General features: G+C 45.1%; 1 long non-coding RNA gene across 1 annotated transcript in view; it reads right to left on the reverse strand.

Annotated features, from left to right (window-relative positions):
* LOC104985624 overlaps positions 1–6242 on the reverse strand; it is a 134191-nt gene extending 127949 nt beyond the window's left edge. The window contains exon 1 of the long non-coding RNA XR_824947.1: positions 6015–6242. This is a non-coding gene — a long non-coding RNA (uncharacterized LOC104985624). The remainder of the gene's footprint in view (positions 1–6014) is intronic.
* Positions 6243–15016: the final 8774 nt, after the last annotated feature.

Consider the following 15016-nt stretch of genomic DNA (forward strand, 5'->3'; position numbering starts at 1 on the left):
GCTTATTTTAATGACCAAAAAAGCCTGGTGCACACATGAGGCTGGCTCAGCCAGCCCCTGCCCAGGACGTCCGCCCCTCCTGGCCCTGCAGCTGGGTGGACGGGACACAGCCATGCCGTTGGGGAGCACCTGCTCTCGCAGACCTCTCTCCAAGTCTTCCCTCCGTCAGGCCCCACCTGTCGGGGTTTCCTCATCAAGTGTGCTGCCAGTACCAGGAGGGACACGGTCCTTTACTTTAAACTGACCCACTTTTAGGGTGGTGGAGGACGGCCAATTGGATGAAGGTGGTCAAAAAGTACAAATTTCCAGTTATAAGTACTTGGGATGTAATGTGGTGTAGTTGCTCAGTCGTGTCCGACTCTGTGACCCCATGGACTGTAGCCTGCCGGGTTCCTCTGTCCATGGGATTCTCCAGGCAAGAGTACTGGAGTGGGGCGCCAGTTCCTTCTCCAGGGGATCTTCCTGAGCCAGGCACTGAACCCTCGTCTCCTGCATTGGCAGGTGGATTCTTTACCACTGAACCATCAGATAACATACCACATGACAAATATAATTACCATTGTTCTATGTTACATATGGAAGTTTTTAAGGGTATAAATCCTAAGAATTCTCATCACGAGGAAAAAATATTTTTTTCAATTTCTTTAATGTTGTATCTATATGAGATGATGGATGTTCTACTATGACAATCACTTCATGATGTATCTAAGTCAAATCATTATGTTGTACACCTTAAATTATTTGTTGCTGTATGTCAACTATATCTCAAAAAAAACTGGAAGAATACAAAAACAAAAAAAAGGAAAATAAATAAAGACACCTTCTTTTAAAGATATGTAAATTAAAAAATAAAAACCTTTCATGCCACTTCTGCAAATAAAAAGCCAGTGCCACTGTGGTTACTAGAAGACAGAATTGTGCCATTAAATTTTAGCTAGCTACCACTGCCTGCTGATGGCTCACAGCCTGAGGTCTTTGTGGAAAAGGTAAATGGCCACAGTTAGATGGGTCTTCAGATCAGGCCTACATCAAAGGATGAAAAGAGTGAAATGGAAGATCTCTCTCCATGACACAGTGACTAAGTCGAGTGACTCAGTGTGATTAAATGCCACATCTGATGTCGCCTACCATACCCACTTATTGTGTCCCACACTTTGGAAATTTTGATCAAATGAGTTATGGGAAGGCCAGGAAGCAGAGGGGGAGTGGAGGTGATTCAAGGTGGGAGGTGTCTTCACGTGGTGCGGTTTTGTACAGGAGGTGCTGAGTATAATGGACCCTCCCCGGTTCTGGGGCCTGGGTCTTTTGCCATGTGAAATCTCACAAGGGGATGAGAAAGGCCCTCCCACACAGGGCCCTTGAATGGGTAGGAAGAGTGCTGGGGGGAGGGAAGAGTGAAAAGAGAAGAGAGGAAAGCCAGAAAGGGCACATGACCAAGTCAGTTGCCACTGTGGGCAATGGGGGCATAAGTCCAGGAGGAAACTTTGAGAAAAGGTAAGATGGTCTTCCTCAGTGATCAATGCAAAGAAATAGATGAAAACAATAGAATGGGAAAGATAGGGATCTCTTCAAGAAAATTAGAGATACCAAGGGAATCTAAAGAGCCTCTTGATGAAAGTGAAAGAGGAGAGTGAAAAAGTTGGCTTAAAGCTCAACATTCAGAAAACTAAGATCATGGCATCTGGTCCCATCACTTCATGGCAAATAGATGGGGAAACAGTAGAAACAGTGTCAGACTATTTTTTGGGGCTCCAAAATCACTGCAGATGGTGATTGCAGCCATGAAATTAAAAGACGCTTACTCCTTGGAAGGAAAGTTATGACCAACCTAGACAGCGTTTTAAAAAGCAGAGACATTATTTTACCAACAAAGGTCTGTCTAGTCAAGGCTATGGTTTTTCCAGTGGTCATGTATGGATGTGAGAGTTGGACTGTGAAGAGAGCTGAGTGCCAAAGAATTGATGCTTTTGAACTGTGGTGTTGGAGAAGACTCTTGAGAGTCCTTTGGACTGCAAGGAGATCCAACCAGCCCATCCTAAAGGAAATCAATCCTGAATATTCATTGGGAGGACTGATGCTGAAGCTGAAACTCCAATACTTTGGCCACCTGGTGTGAAGAAATGACTCATTGGAAAAGACCGTGATGCTGGGAAAGATTGAAGGCTGGAGGAGAAAGGTTGGATGGCATCACTGACTCGATGGACATGAGCTTGAGTAAGCTCCAGGAGTTGGTGATGGACAGGGAGGCCTGGCGTGCTGCGATTCATGGGGTTGCAGAGTTGGACATGACTGAGCAACTGAACTGAACTGAACTGTACTAATCTATAGCCCATGAGAGAGTTAATCCCTGGGGCTTTTCATTTGCCTTTGGGCAATGGAAATGGCTCTACTTGGCCTGGAGAGAGCCCTCAGGTCATGAGATAAAGATTCAGGCTGTTAGAAGTCAGCTCAAAGTTGTGCTGAGGCCTGAAGAATGTAGGCAGAACTCTGACTGCTTCTACTACATCCTTTCTCTGCTAGATGGTTAAAAAAAAAAATCACATGTAATCCTTACCGCAGCCCTTCACAATAGTGACTAATTTCCCCTTATTTACATATAAAGGAAGAGGCACCAGAAGTTACATAATTTGACCAAAGTCAGTCTGTAATCCTGCACCTCTGCTTATACTTTTCTGGTCTTTTTCCTACCCCCGCCCCCCGCCAACTTTTTAAAATATTGAACTAAAACTCACACAACATAAATTAGCCAGTTTAAAGAGAACAATTCAGTGACATTCCATATAGCCACAGTGTGGGGCAGCCACCACCTCTATCTAGTTCCAAACAACTGGATCACCCCGAAAGGAGACCCCGTACCCATGAAGCAGTGGTTCCCCATATTTCCCTGCTCCCAGCCCCCAATCTCCATTCTGTTTCTATTGATTTCCCCATTCTCGGTATTTCCTTTAAATGGAATCGTACATTTTGGGATCTAGTTTTCTTTTACTTCAGTTCAGTTGCTTAGTTGTGTCTGACTCTTTGAGACCCCATGGATTGTAGCATGGCATTCTTCCCTGTCCATCACCAACTCCTGGAGCTTGATCAAACTTGTGTCCAGCGACTTGGTGATGCCATCCAACCGTCTCATCCTCTGTCATCCCCTTCTCCTCCAGCCTTCAATCTTTCCCAGCATCAGGTTCTTTTCCAATGAGTCAGTTCTTCACATCAGGTGGCCAAAGTATTGGAGTTTCAGCTTCAGCATCAGTCCTTCCAATGAATATTCAGGACTGATTTCCTTTAGGATTGACTGGTTTGATCTCCTTGCTGTGTTCTTTTACTTAGAACAATGTTTTTGAGGTTCACATATGTTGTAGCATGTATCAGGCCTTCATTCCTTATTGTGGCTGAATAATATTCTATCAAGACTTCCCCGATGGCTCAGCAGTAAATAATCCACATGCAATGCAGGAGACACAGGAGTCACAGGTTCAATTCCTGGGTCAGGAAGATCCCCTGGGGAAGGAAATGTAACCCACTCCAGTATTCCTGCCTGAAAAATCCTATGGACAGAGGAGCCTGGTGGGTTATAGTCCATAGGGTTACAAAGAGTTGGACATGACTGAGCGTGCAGGCCCACACAATATTCTATCCTGTGACTGAATAATATTCCATCTTACGGTTATATAAGAATTTATTTATCCATTCATCTGTTGATGGACTTTTAAGCTATTTCTACTTTTTGGCAATTGTGAATATTGCTGTTATGAACACATGTGCATGTACTGATTTGAGCCCCTGTTTTTAGTTCTTTGGAGTGGAATGTAGGTAGGCGTGGAATTGCTAGGATATGTCATCATTCTGTGTCTAACTTTTCAAGAAAGTACCTAGTCTTCTTAGAGAGCTCATGCTCCTCTCGCTGTTTAAATGTTAGGATTTCTTGAGGTTCCATCCCAAGCCACCCCCTCTTTTCTCATTTGATGTTCTCTCTCAAAAATATTTCATCCAAACCCACGGCACCAATTAGCATGTATATACTAAGGATCCCCAGACCTATGCTCTGGGCTCTAGGCCAGCATGTCAACAGCCTGGCTGACATCTGCCCATGGATGTGTTCAAGGCCCTCCAAAATCCAAGAGAACTCATCCCAGGCCTGGATGTTCATTAACCCTTCTAGTCCCAGCGAGCAGCATCAACATCCATTCGGAAGCCCCAACCAGGACAGCGGGGATCACCTTCAACCTTGCCCCTGGGATCTCCTTTCCTGTCTGCCCCCAAGTCCTGCTGATTGTCCTTCTCGATGCCTCTCTGTCTATTTTGTCTATCATCTCTCTATTTTGTCTCCACTGTGAATACTCACTAGACACCCTTGTCTTGTCTGGACTCCCACTGATGTTCTTGCTTGGCTGACTTCATCAGCCTTCTAACCGGTCTCCCTCTCTGTGGGTGTGGCCCCTCCCATCCAGTCTCCACACAGCAGCAAAAGGGATTCCTTAAAAACGCACATCAGACGACAACGCTCCAAGTTTCTCCACCAATTTTAGAATGACCAGCATCTTCAGTGCTGCCTCTTTGTCCGGACTCCTGTTGAGCCACTCTACTCTTTCCTCTGGCCACACCTTAATTCAGCCAGACAATTCGGGTCTCCTGCCTGGCACTACCCAATGCTTTGCCTTGTGCAAGCGTTTTCCAGTTCTCCTGGTTCCCGGGTATGGAAACCTCGCTGACTCCCAGACAGATCAGGCTTCCCTGCTATGTGCTCTGGTCCTTATCACACTTGCGTCATGATTAGTCAACATCTGCCTCTCCCCTAGATTGCAAGCTTTTGCTGGGGGGAGGGCAGGGCAATGTCAGTTTTGTTCCATCTTACTGAAGTTTTGACTTAAATGTGGCTTCCACACCGTGAACGCTCACTAGACAGTTGTTCAATAATCTAGTGAACTAGTTCACGAGAAACAGTGGAGCTCTCACATGAAGTGGCTCTCACCCTGCCCTGTCCACCGCTCCCCTCTGCCCCATTCTTAGAACAGGAATATCCAAAAAATAAGCAAACCTGGGAGGAGACAGAAAATTGGAGGAAGACCGCTTGGCTGGTTCCCAGGGCTCTGTTGTGGATGATCCTACCTCACACTCACTTCTGGATGGGAAACCAGCTTCTGGGGGGAAGGGAGGGGCTCTCCAAGCAGGAGCTGAAAGGACTGGAGCCCCCTGCCCTCACTTCTGGTCACTAACATGGAGACCAGCCTGTTCACCAACCCTCTGGCAGCTTTAGACAGTGCCTGACCTGTTTAGAAGGGCTTTCCCTCTTTCACGTTGCGTGTGTTCTCATTTTGAAGTATTCATAGATTCAGCAAGATAAAAAGGTGGCCTCCAGTTCTTTGAGGAAGAAAGGCAATTGAACGAACGAATTCGTTAAATGAATTAATGTAAACAGAGAAATGCAAGGATGGAGCTGTTGGGGTGGCTCAGTGTGGACACGAAGAATACTGCCCTTTGTCTCCAACCCCCTCAGAGAGGATGCTAACAGCCAGTTCGTGGCAGAGTCTAGACACTCACTGAGTGATTCTCAGTCACCACTTCCTGTCCCTCAGTCATTCCCGCAGAGGCTGAACACCACCAGTTATAAGGGACTCAGATCCACCATCAGTTGTAAGTGACAGCCCACACTTAGAGGGTCTGAAATAATTTCAGAAAAGTAAAATCTCAGGGTCATCGCAGGGGAAACTCTCTGACAGCAGGAAGGGGGAGGAGCCATGACCTTTACACGCAGGAAGCACCCACCCAGGAAGGTTTGAAATGCAGAACCACATCGATTTGAAGCTGCCTGTAAGCCAGTGTCTCCAGGTCAACCTGCAGGAGACCAGGAGCCACTCATTGCCCCTCGGCGGCATGTGGTATCCCTCCCAGCAGCTGCAGAGGCGGGGTGCCCACGGTGGGGAGCCCCACCAGCTGTCTGACATCAGCTCAGGAAGTCAGAGTCTGAGCGAGCCTGCCGCCCGCCCCTCCCCTTAGGCCACAGCAAGAGTTGGGGAACTCACCCAGGGCGAAACCGCGGTGGTGGGGCCCTCGGGGCTCCCTGGCGTCCTCACCCTCCCTTTGGATGGGCGGGCTGGAGGTGGCAGCTCAATCTTGCCTCATGGCTGTGCTTCTTTCTACCTGCGGCCACCAGACCGGCTTTTGAAGGCAGCTGTGAGCACGGCCCCACGGAGCGACCCCATGTGTAGACAGCAAGTGGCGAGCCTCTGTGTGTTTTTCCTTCCGGTTGCTGAGAAGTGATGTTGTCTCAGTTCATTTCCTTTCTGTGCGCCTTTTTTTTTTTTCTCTCTCTTCTCTGTCAGACCTCCTGATTCACTGAGTTGGTTGTATAGCGACAGGTGAACCATCTAGTTCTGATCTACACTGTTCGCTGTTTTGAGAAAGAGAGGTGGTCTTTAGGTTATTGGTGCCATGAAATTCTGTGGAATATCCTTTCTTAGTGGCACAAAGACCTTTTTAGGCTGCACTGAGGCAAAAATTAGGCTATTTAAGACCTATTAATTTAGGATTTTTCAGTTTTATCAGCTCAATATGTTCTGTTGTTCAGTTGCTAAGTCATGTCCAACTATTTGTGACCCCATGGACTGCAGCACACCAGGCTTCCCTGTCCTTCACTATCTTCTGGAGTTTGCTCAAACTCACATCCATTGGGTCGGTGATGCTATCCAACCATTTTATCCTCTGCCGTCCCCTTCTCCTTCTGCCTTCAGTCTTTCCCATCATCTGGGTCTTTTCCAATTAGTTGACTCTCCGCATCATGTGGCCAAAGTATTGGAGCTTCGCTTCAGCACCTTCCAATGAATATTCAGGTTTGATTACCTTTAGGATTGACTGGTTTAATTTCCCTGCAGTCCAAGGGACTCTCAAGAGTCTTCTCCAACGCCACATTTGAAAGCATCAATTCATCAATACGTTCTAAAGAGTTCTATTATAAACTGACCTGAAACATCCTTTCACTGGACAAGTATTTTATTGAACCTATACTCTGTGCCGGGGGCTAGGTACCCAAACAGACCATTCCTATTTACAATGTGATACAGAAGCCCCCAGGTGGCTCAGCGGTAAAGAATCTGCTTGCAGGAGAATCTTTGGCAGGAGATGCGGGTTCAACCCCTGGGTTGGAAAGATTCCCCTGGAGAAGGAAATGACAACCCAGTCCAGTATTCTTGCCTGGAAGATCCCATGAACAGAGGAGCCTGGCAGGCTACAGTCCCTGGAGTGGCAAGAGTCTGACACAGTTGAGTGACTGAGCACACAGAAGTCTAGACTACCTGATGATGTGAAAGGGAATCTGAAAGTATTTCATCCCAAATCCGGGTCTTCTTCCACCTGGGCATCTGAGTAATAGACAAGGGGATGTGCTCTGAGACTGACCACCTGGGTTTGAATCTTGGCTTTACTCTTCAAACACTTTTGATTTTTCTGTGCCTTGACCCCCTCATCTGTAAACTGGAAATAATCAAAGGACTGCTGTGAGAATTGAAGGAGTTAGTATACACAGAGTACTCAAGGAGCACCCGGCATAATAAAGAAGTAAGCAGCGTTATGTGTGTTACCATTATTAATTAGTGGAAAATTATATGTAGTTTCAGTCCTTTACTTTTTTCCTTTTTTGCCCCACTTCCCACCCCTTGCCGGTGCCCAGCAGATGACTTGGTGGCATAGAGGATTGAGAGCAGAGAGGGAGACGGTTTGAATAATCGATACCCTGAAATGATTATGGTGTCTGTTGTTTCAGCTCCGTCTCGGAGGTAAGGACAGGTCTGTCCTTGACCTTCCCCTCATCTTCACACTCTGCTCCTGTTGTCTGGTACACTCTTGTGACTTCTGTTTTGTTGTTGTTTTGTCTCAATTTTCCTGTACTATTTCTCTGAAACTCAGATCCATGTCATTTATTTTTAAACGTAGAGCTGGCCTGAATCAGGCTAAGGAGGCCTCTGCCCATAAGCAGATGCTATGTTTAAACAGAGAAATACTCAGCTCAACGCCTTATCCAACTGGGACTTAGAAATACAGCAACAACAAGAAAGTCTCTATTAATCTTTATACGTGTACATATCAGCATTAATTTTTACCCATTTTAGTGGCATTCATGGTATAAATATCATTAAGCTACTCCATTTTTTTCCCTCTCTCTCTCCTTAAAAAAATATTCTTGAGTATGTGCTATATATTGGGACCTGCTCCAGATCTGAGGTAGAATTATTCTACACTTATTATTGTATGTGTAGAGTTTTCATAACAAATCAATAGAGGAAGACAAGAAGCAGAGACAGCAAATAATTTTTTCAAAATGCTTCTCCATGCATTTCCCATATCATTAAAGTACCTTATCAATAAATAGTATTTTCTGTAGTAGATGTCCATACCATATAAATTCAAATGCTAAATCTTAGGAAAATGCTTTACAGTTATATAATATATAACCCGAAGATTAACGCCATTGAGTTGTTTCTGTAAGTTAATGACACCTTAGCTATACTAAGACAAAACTAAGCTTGGGCGTCTTTTAAATAAAGTCCTTAAATTTGGTGATTTGACTATCCTTAACTCTGTTATTTCATCTGCATCCACATGGTTTCTTTTCCCACTCTGAGCTGCCTGCACCCCCACTGCTGAGCTCTGCAGGACACAGAGAAGTCACATCTGTCAAGGCAAACTAGGGAGCTCCAACTTTGTCCAAAGACAGATCAGCTTTGTTTTAGAAAAACATGCTAAATACTTTTCCTACTTGGAAAGATAGAAGTTTTCTATGTCTGTTTTCCTACTTACAGTCTTAGACTGTCTTCTTCTTTTTTTCATTTGTTTTCCTCTGTTCTGATTAGTGGCAGATTATGCCACATGTCAAAATTTTGACAAACCACAGATGGCTGTGAAAAAAAACAAACAAGTGTTATTTCTAATCATTGTATCCAGTGAAGACTGTGTTTACATTTTCCTCTTGATGTAAACAGCCCTCTTGGCTGCTTTAATTAGCTTCTTCGTGCCATCCTGGCTGAAATCTCAGCGCCATAGAATGGTTTATAACTATCTGTTAGGCAGTAGCCAACCTCCCGGCAACTGTTTTGAATCTGTCATGGATGTCTGGTCCAAGGAGGATGAAAAGTTTAAAAAAATCTATGGTCAAGATGTGTCTGTGTGTGTGTGTGTGTGTGTGTGTGTGTGTGTGTGTGTATGTATTTATGATTCCATTGGCTTGACTCATTTCCCTCCACGACTGAACACAGTATTAGCCATGGGGAGTCAGCTGCCCACTAAGGAATTTAAATGAACATGCTCAGGAGTTGGTTTGGCAGGTTTTATGAGCAGAGTTGTCTAGTATTAGAATGTATGCCTCCTCCCTTCTTGGGACTGGGGGCTGGTCTTGTGGTTTTAATTTTCAGATGAAGAAATCAGACCTCAGAAGGATCCAGCTCATTTGTCCATGCAGTAACTGTGCTGGATCTGCAAACTCCCCCGAGTGCCCCTGCACCTGGCTGATGCATCGGTTCACGAGACATAGGGCCTGTCCTCAGAAAACTCATAGCAGACTGGGGATATTAGTGAGATCGCTATTCCCATTAATTGGCTCACTCAGAATATTAAAAGCATTTATGGAACAAGTGCTATGATAAATAAAAAATGAATGAAAATCCACTCCTTCCCTAAGAGAAATTTCAATTTAGTAGGTATAATGTACTCACTCCAGTATTCTTGCTTGGAAGACCCCATGGACAGAGCAGCCTGGTGGGCTACAGTCTATGCGGTCACAAAGATTCAGACACCTTCCTTCACTTTTAGGTATGACAAAATGAACCTTATTCACCTTCCTCTTTTGTTCTCTTGGTGCTTCAGTTCAGTTCAGTCACTCAGTCCTGTCCAACTCTTTGCAACTCCATGAATCGCAGCACGCCAGGCCTCCCTGTCCATCACCAACTCCCGGAGTTCACTCAGACTCACGTCCATCCAGTCAGTGATGCCATCCAGCCATCTCATCCTCTGTCGTCCCCTTCTCCTCCTGCCCCCAATCCCTCCCAGCATCAGAGTCTTTTCCAATGAGTCAACTCTTCGCATGAGGTGGCCAAAGTACTGGAGTTTCAGCTTTAGCATCATTCCTTCCAAAGAAATCCCAGGGCTGATCTCCTTCAGAATGGACTGGTTGGATCTCCTTGCAGTCCAAGGGACTCTCAAGAGTCTTCTCTGACACCACAGTTCAAAAGCATCAAATCTTCAGTGCTCAGCCTTCTTCACAGTTCATCTCTCACATCCATACATGACCACTGGAAAAACCATAGCTTTGACTAGACGGACCTTTGCTGGCAAAGTAATGTCTCTGCTTTTCAATATGCTATCTAGGTTGGTCATAACTTTTCTTCCAAGGAGTAAGCGTCTTTTAATTTCATGGCTGCAGTCACCATCTGCAGTGATTTTGGAGCCCCTCAAAATAAAGTCTGACACTGTTTCCACTGTTTCCCCATCTTGGTGCTTACAACTCTCCTTTTCTCTCTCCTGTAACAGGACATTTTTGTCTTCCATCTCTTCTACTCTGCCGGTCCATCAGCCGAGTCCTGGTGTGTGGCACTCTTACATGACCAGAACCCCACAGAAAGCTATTTCAACAATCCGTTAATGTTGATTTCCTTGTTTTTGTTCTTCTGGGTGTTCATCCACTTCCAGCCCCAGGTGAAAGTTCAATCTACTTACTTGCTCTCATGCTTCAGAGCTACCCAAACTCGCTGGGGCAAGTTAACAAAGACCATATCGTTTCTGGCAAATTCTCCCCCAATAACCTCAACCGAGGCCCTTCTACAGCTCACGAACCTTCCTACTCATCTCCTCCTGACTATCTGTCACATCTTCTTCCCAAGCTTTCCTTACTCTCCAGAGCTCTGAGCCCCGCCCTCAGCTCATGCCTTGTGGGGGTGAAATGTCGCTGTGAGCTCTCTCATTATCCCTCATGATCTCTGCAGAGCCTCTCTCCTTCACCCATCCAGCTTCTTATCCTCTGCTCATTCTTCCATCCTTTGAATTCTGCTTTCAAACATTCCCATTGGATTAATAAAAATGTTTATCATTAGGAGGAAAATGATATTTTCAGAGATGAAACCATTCTTTCGGCTCACAGAACAGTTGTTTGAAGAAACATAGGTCCCACGAAGAACAAAAGGAAGGAAGACTGAATTCTTTTTAAGAGAGAACTGATGACAAACATAGAAGATTCTGATTTATTGGAGGCATTCATTGTGTTTAAGCATCTGGCAAACACCAACTTTTCTCTACAACCGACAACTTAGTCACCTACTCCTCTACTAGATGATAACCACCTTGGACTTTCCAAAAAAAAAAATTTAGGAAAATCTTGATAGTGCTGATTTTGCAATAATTTTTAAATTAATTTTAAAAGCATACAACTAGGACTTCCCTGGCAGTGCAATGGATAAGGGGCTTCCCTGGTGGCTCAGATGGTAAGGAATCTACCTGCAGTGCAGGAGACCTGGGTTCTATAGCAGGTTGGGAAGATCGCCTGGAGGAGGGCATGGCAACCCACTCTAGTATTCTTGCCTGGAGAATCCCATGGACAGAGGAGCCTGGGGGAAGGAATCCACCTGCCAATGCAGGGCTTAGTTGCTGGTCTGGGAGGATTCCACATGCTGAGGAGCAGCTAAGCCCAATGCACCACAACTACTGAAGCCCATGTGCTTAGAGCCTGTGCTCCACAACAAGAGAAGCCATCGCAACGAGAAGGCAGCACATTGCAAAGAGAAGCCCATGACCGCAACGAAGAGTGGCCCCTGTCCTCTGCAACTAGAGAAAGCCCACACAGCCATGAAAACACAGTGTAGCTAAAATTAAAAAAAACAAACAAACAAACAAAAATAAAAAAATGACTGAAATTAGGGCTGATGGTTGAAAGCATTTTAGTTTTTCCTGCAATGTTAGGTTATTTTTACAAATCAATGTAAAATATGCAACTAATACATTGATATTGTAAAAAACTAACATTGCAGGTAAAACTAAAATGCTTTCTGACCATCAGCCCTCATTTCAGTTTCCTCCTCGGCTTTGCCCATGGGGAACCCTTGCTATCTGTTCAGTATGTGTTCTTCCAAGACATTTGTGTGCCAGGCGTTTGTGTGAATATACGTAACCACTCTCAGGTTGCAACGTGCACACGTGCAACCTCACCCTTGAGCGTGCTCTTCTGCACAAACAGAACACAAGACTGAAACCATCACATTAAGCTCGGTTTCTGAAGGAACTGTACAAACTGCTGTTCTGGTTTCACATGAAATAGGACTTTGAAAACAACATCTTATTCATCAGAATATACGGAATAAAATTACACCACTGTCTTCAATGCCTGAAGAGATTAGACTGCTCTTCTATCCGACTTTGGGTCATTTGTTTTCTAAGTACACAGAAAGCTGGGTTTTCGTCCAACTGGTGTGCCCCTGAGTAGAGATTCCCAGATCAGACACCAAAGGTTGATCAGTCATTTGATAAAGTGATTTTTCTGGATTTTCCTTTCTGCCTACACAATCACTTAACCAAAAATCAAGTCCAATCATGCGACTCCCGAGGCAGGTCTGCCGCCCTGATCATGGCCCAGTCCCAGGGAGGGACTGCTGTGTGTTAAGATCATTTATGGACAGTTTTTTGTCTACAATGGCTGGTTCTTTTTCTTTCCTTTTCCTTGAACATTTCCTTCTTCTGACTAGAGCAGCCTCTATGTCACTGTCCCATACCGAGACAACCCAACTCTGAAGACTTAGAAATATTTTTTACTTATTCCTGGTGCTTAAAACACTAGCATGTCTGTTTGTTTTCCCCTTTAGTTTTTACATAATTATTTTACTCTAAGACAATAGAAATTCTGAGAAGAAATCCAACTCATTCCTCTTCTATCTTTACCACCACTTTTCCTATCTTATCAGCAGAAGCCTTGTGCCTGCAGTCTCATAGGGACCCTAACACTTACTGCCTTCCTAATACTGTCCTTCTTATGGGGCCTCCTGCCTCTGATGCTCAGCTTTCCTGAAAGTCGTCTACCCTGCGTGCCTTCGCTCCCACATGGTCCAAGCCCTTCCTCCTCACTGCCTTGCTGCCATCCTGCCCTCTGCATGCAGTAAGTCCCTGCGACCGTCGCCCATGGCATCCTAGAGGGTGAAGCCAAAAGCCATCACAATGACTTGCCTCTGCTGCATTCCCAGCGGCCCGTCACCTCTCTCCTCTCAGACCCTCTAGCAGGGGGACCCTGTCCATCTCGGTTCACCTCCTTCACGGTTCAGCACACCTCCTCTGCCTATTGCTGCCGACGTCTCACCCCTGGACCTCACGCGTTTTCACTCTACTTCTCTCTGGATGGATTCCTCTACTCCCATGTGGATCTGGGGCAAGCCTTCTCCTCCTGACTCTCCATGAATGTGGTGGGGCAGCTAAGCCCATGTGCTGCAATGAAAACCCTGTGCAGCCGAAAAACCCCAAACACAGCAAACAACAACAACAACAACAACAACAAAAACAAGAAAAAATGCCTCCACCAACTCCCTGTTGCTTACAAAATAAAATGAAATGATTTGGTTGGTGAGTCAAGACCCACGCGCTCTTCTCAGATTCTCTCCTGTTATCCGCACCCAGAGTCGCACTCACTGCTCGCTCTTCCCTCTAGATCACATCTCCTCATGACTTGGGGCTTGTAAAGCCTGCTCCCCACCCAGAATGCTCTTCCTCCTTCTCTTTTCGTCAACGTCCTTCAGGACTGCTGTCCCCCTGGACAGAGAATCTTTCCCCCATTCACTGCCCCTAAAACTACTATTATTGTGCTCATCACATAGGATCACCATAGTGCGCCTGCCTCCTTGGACTTCCAGGCTCCGTATGGTGAGGAACTGTGGCTTATTCATTTTGGAGACCAAACCAAACATTTTGCAAAGTGGTCTGTAGCTGTCCTGCATCAAAATCACCCACCAGGTGGTTAAATATAGATCCCCGGGCCCCATCCTGGAATTGCTGAGTCAGTTTCTCTGGAGAGGGGAACCCTCCCAGGTAATTCTTATGCACATGGGCATTTGGGGACAGGGTTACAACATCCAACAAGTATCTGATGAATAAAGATGTGATGAAAAGAGCTAAGATGTCTACTCCTGAAATCTGCTCTATTTCCTTCATTCCTCTGCGGTGTATTTTGGCTGGAGGCATGTCCAGGGAATTTGGCTCAGCCATGGATCAAAATGACCTAATGGGAACAGCTTTGCATTATTTTCTAATCAGGTCATGCAAAGCACCTATTGTCCTGTCCAAATGCCAAATTAGGCTTAGGGCCATTCAAAGCCCTGAAGATGGTTGGTCCTGATAAGGATGGAGAAATTCTTGCTCAAGTGAGAACTGGTATTGCGGGCGTGTTCTGCATTTTTAACTCACCAAAGCCAAGTTCCTTTGCTTAAGTGGGTCACAAGAACCTTCCAAGCAGTCTCACTGTCTCATTTGCTGTACTTATCACCAGCATTGGTAACTCTAATACCAGTTCATAGTCCTCCCTTGTAGACATCGGGTAGGTTGTGAATGAGCCTAAGAGTTTTTAGACTTCAGGTGAGGCTGATGGATTGTGAAATCACAGAGTCTTCTTTTAAATTTTTTCAGTAGATTTTGAGCTCTCTCAACATGACCTTGAGCTCTGCCACAATGCACTATACCAGGCCTAACAAAGACTAAAATATATACATTATCTATATGAGGCATACACAAAGTACTCTCAAGAAATGTTTGCTGAACTATTTACCAAATAAATCTTACTAAAAGTATACAAAATAATTTCTTTATAACACAAGGAACATATACTCATTTTTGAACACAGAAGAAGAAAACAATTCAAAAAGGCAACATAACTGTGTTACACTGGAATGTGTAATTCTTTTAAATCTACATATATATGTCCATTCTGAAGGAGATCAGCCCTGGGATTTCTTTGGAAGGAATGATGCTAAAGCTGAAACTCCAGTACTTTGGCCACCTCATGCGAAGAGTT

The sequence above is a fragment of the Bison bison genome, unplaced genomic scaffold (genome assembly GCF_000754665.1).
Source record: "Bison bison bison isolate TAMUID 2011002044 unplaced genomic scaffold, Bison_UMD1.0 scf7180017864053, whole genome shotgun sequence".
Classification (NCBI taxonomy): Eukaryota; Metazoa; Chordata; class Mammalia; order Artiodactyla; family Bovidae; genus Bison; species Bison bison.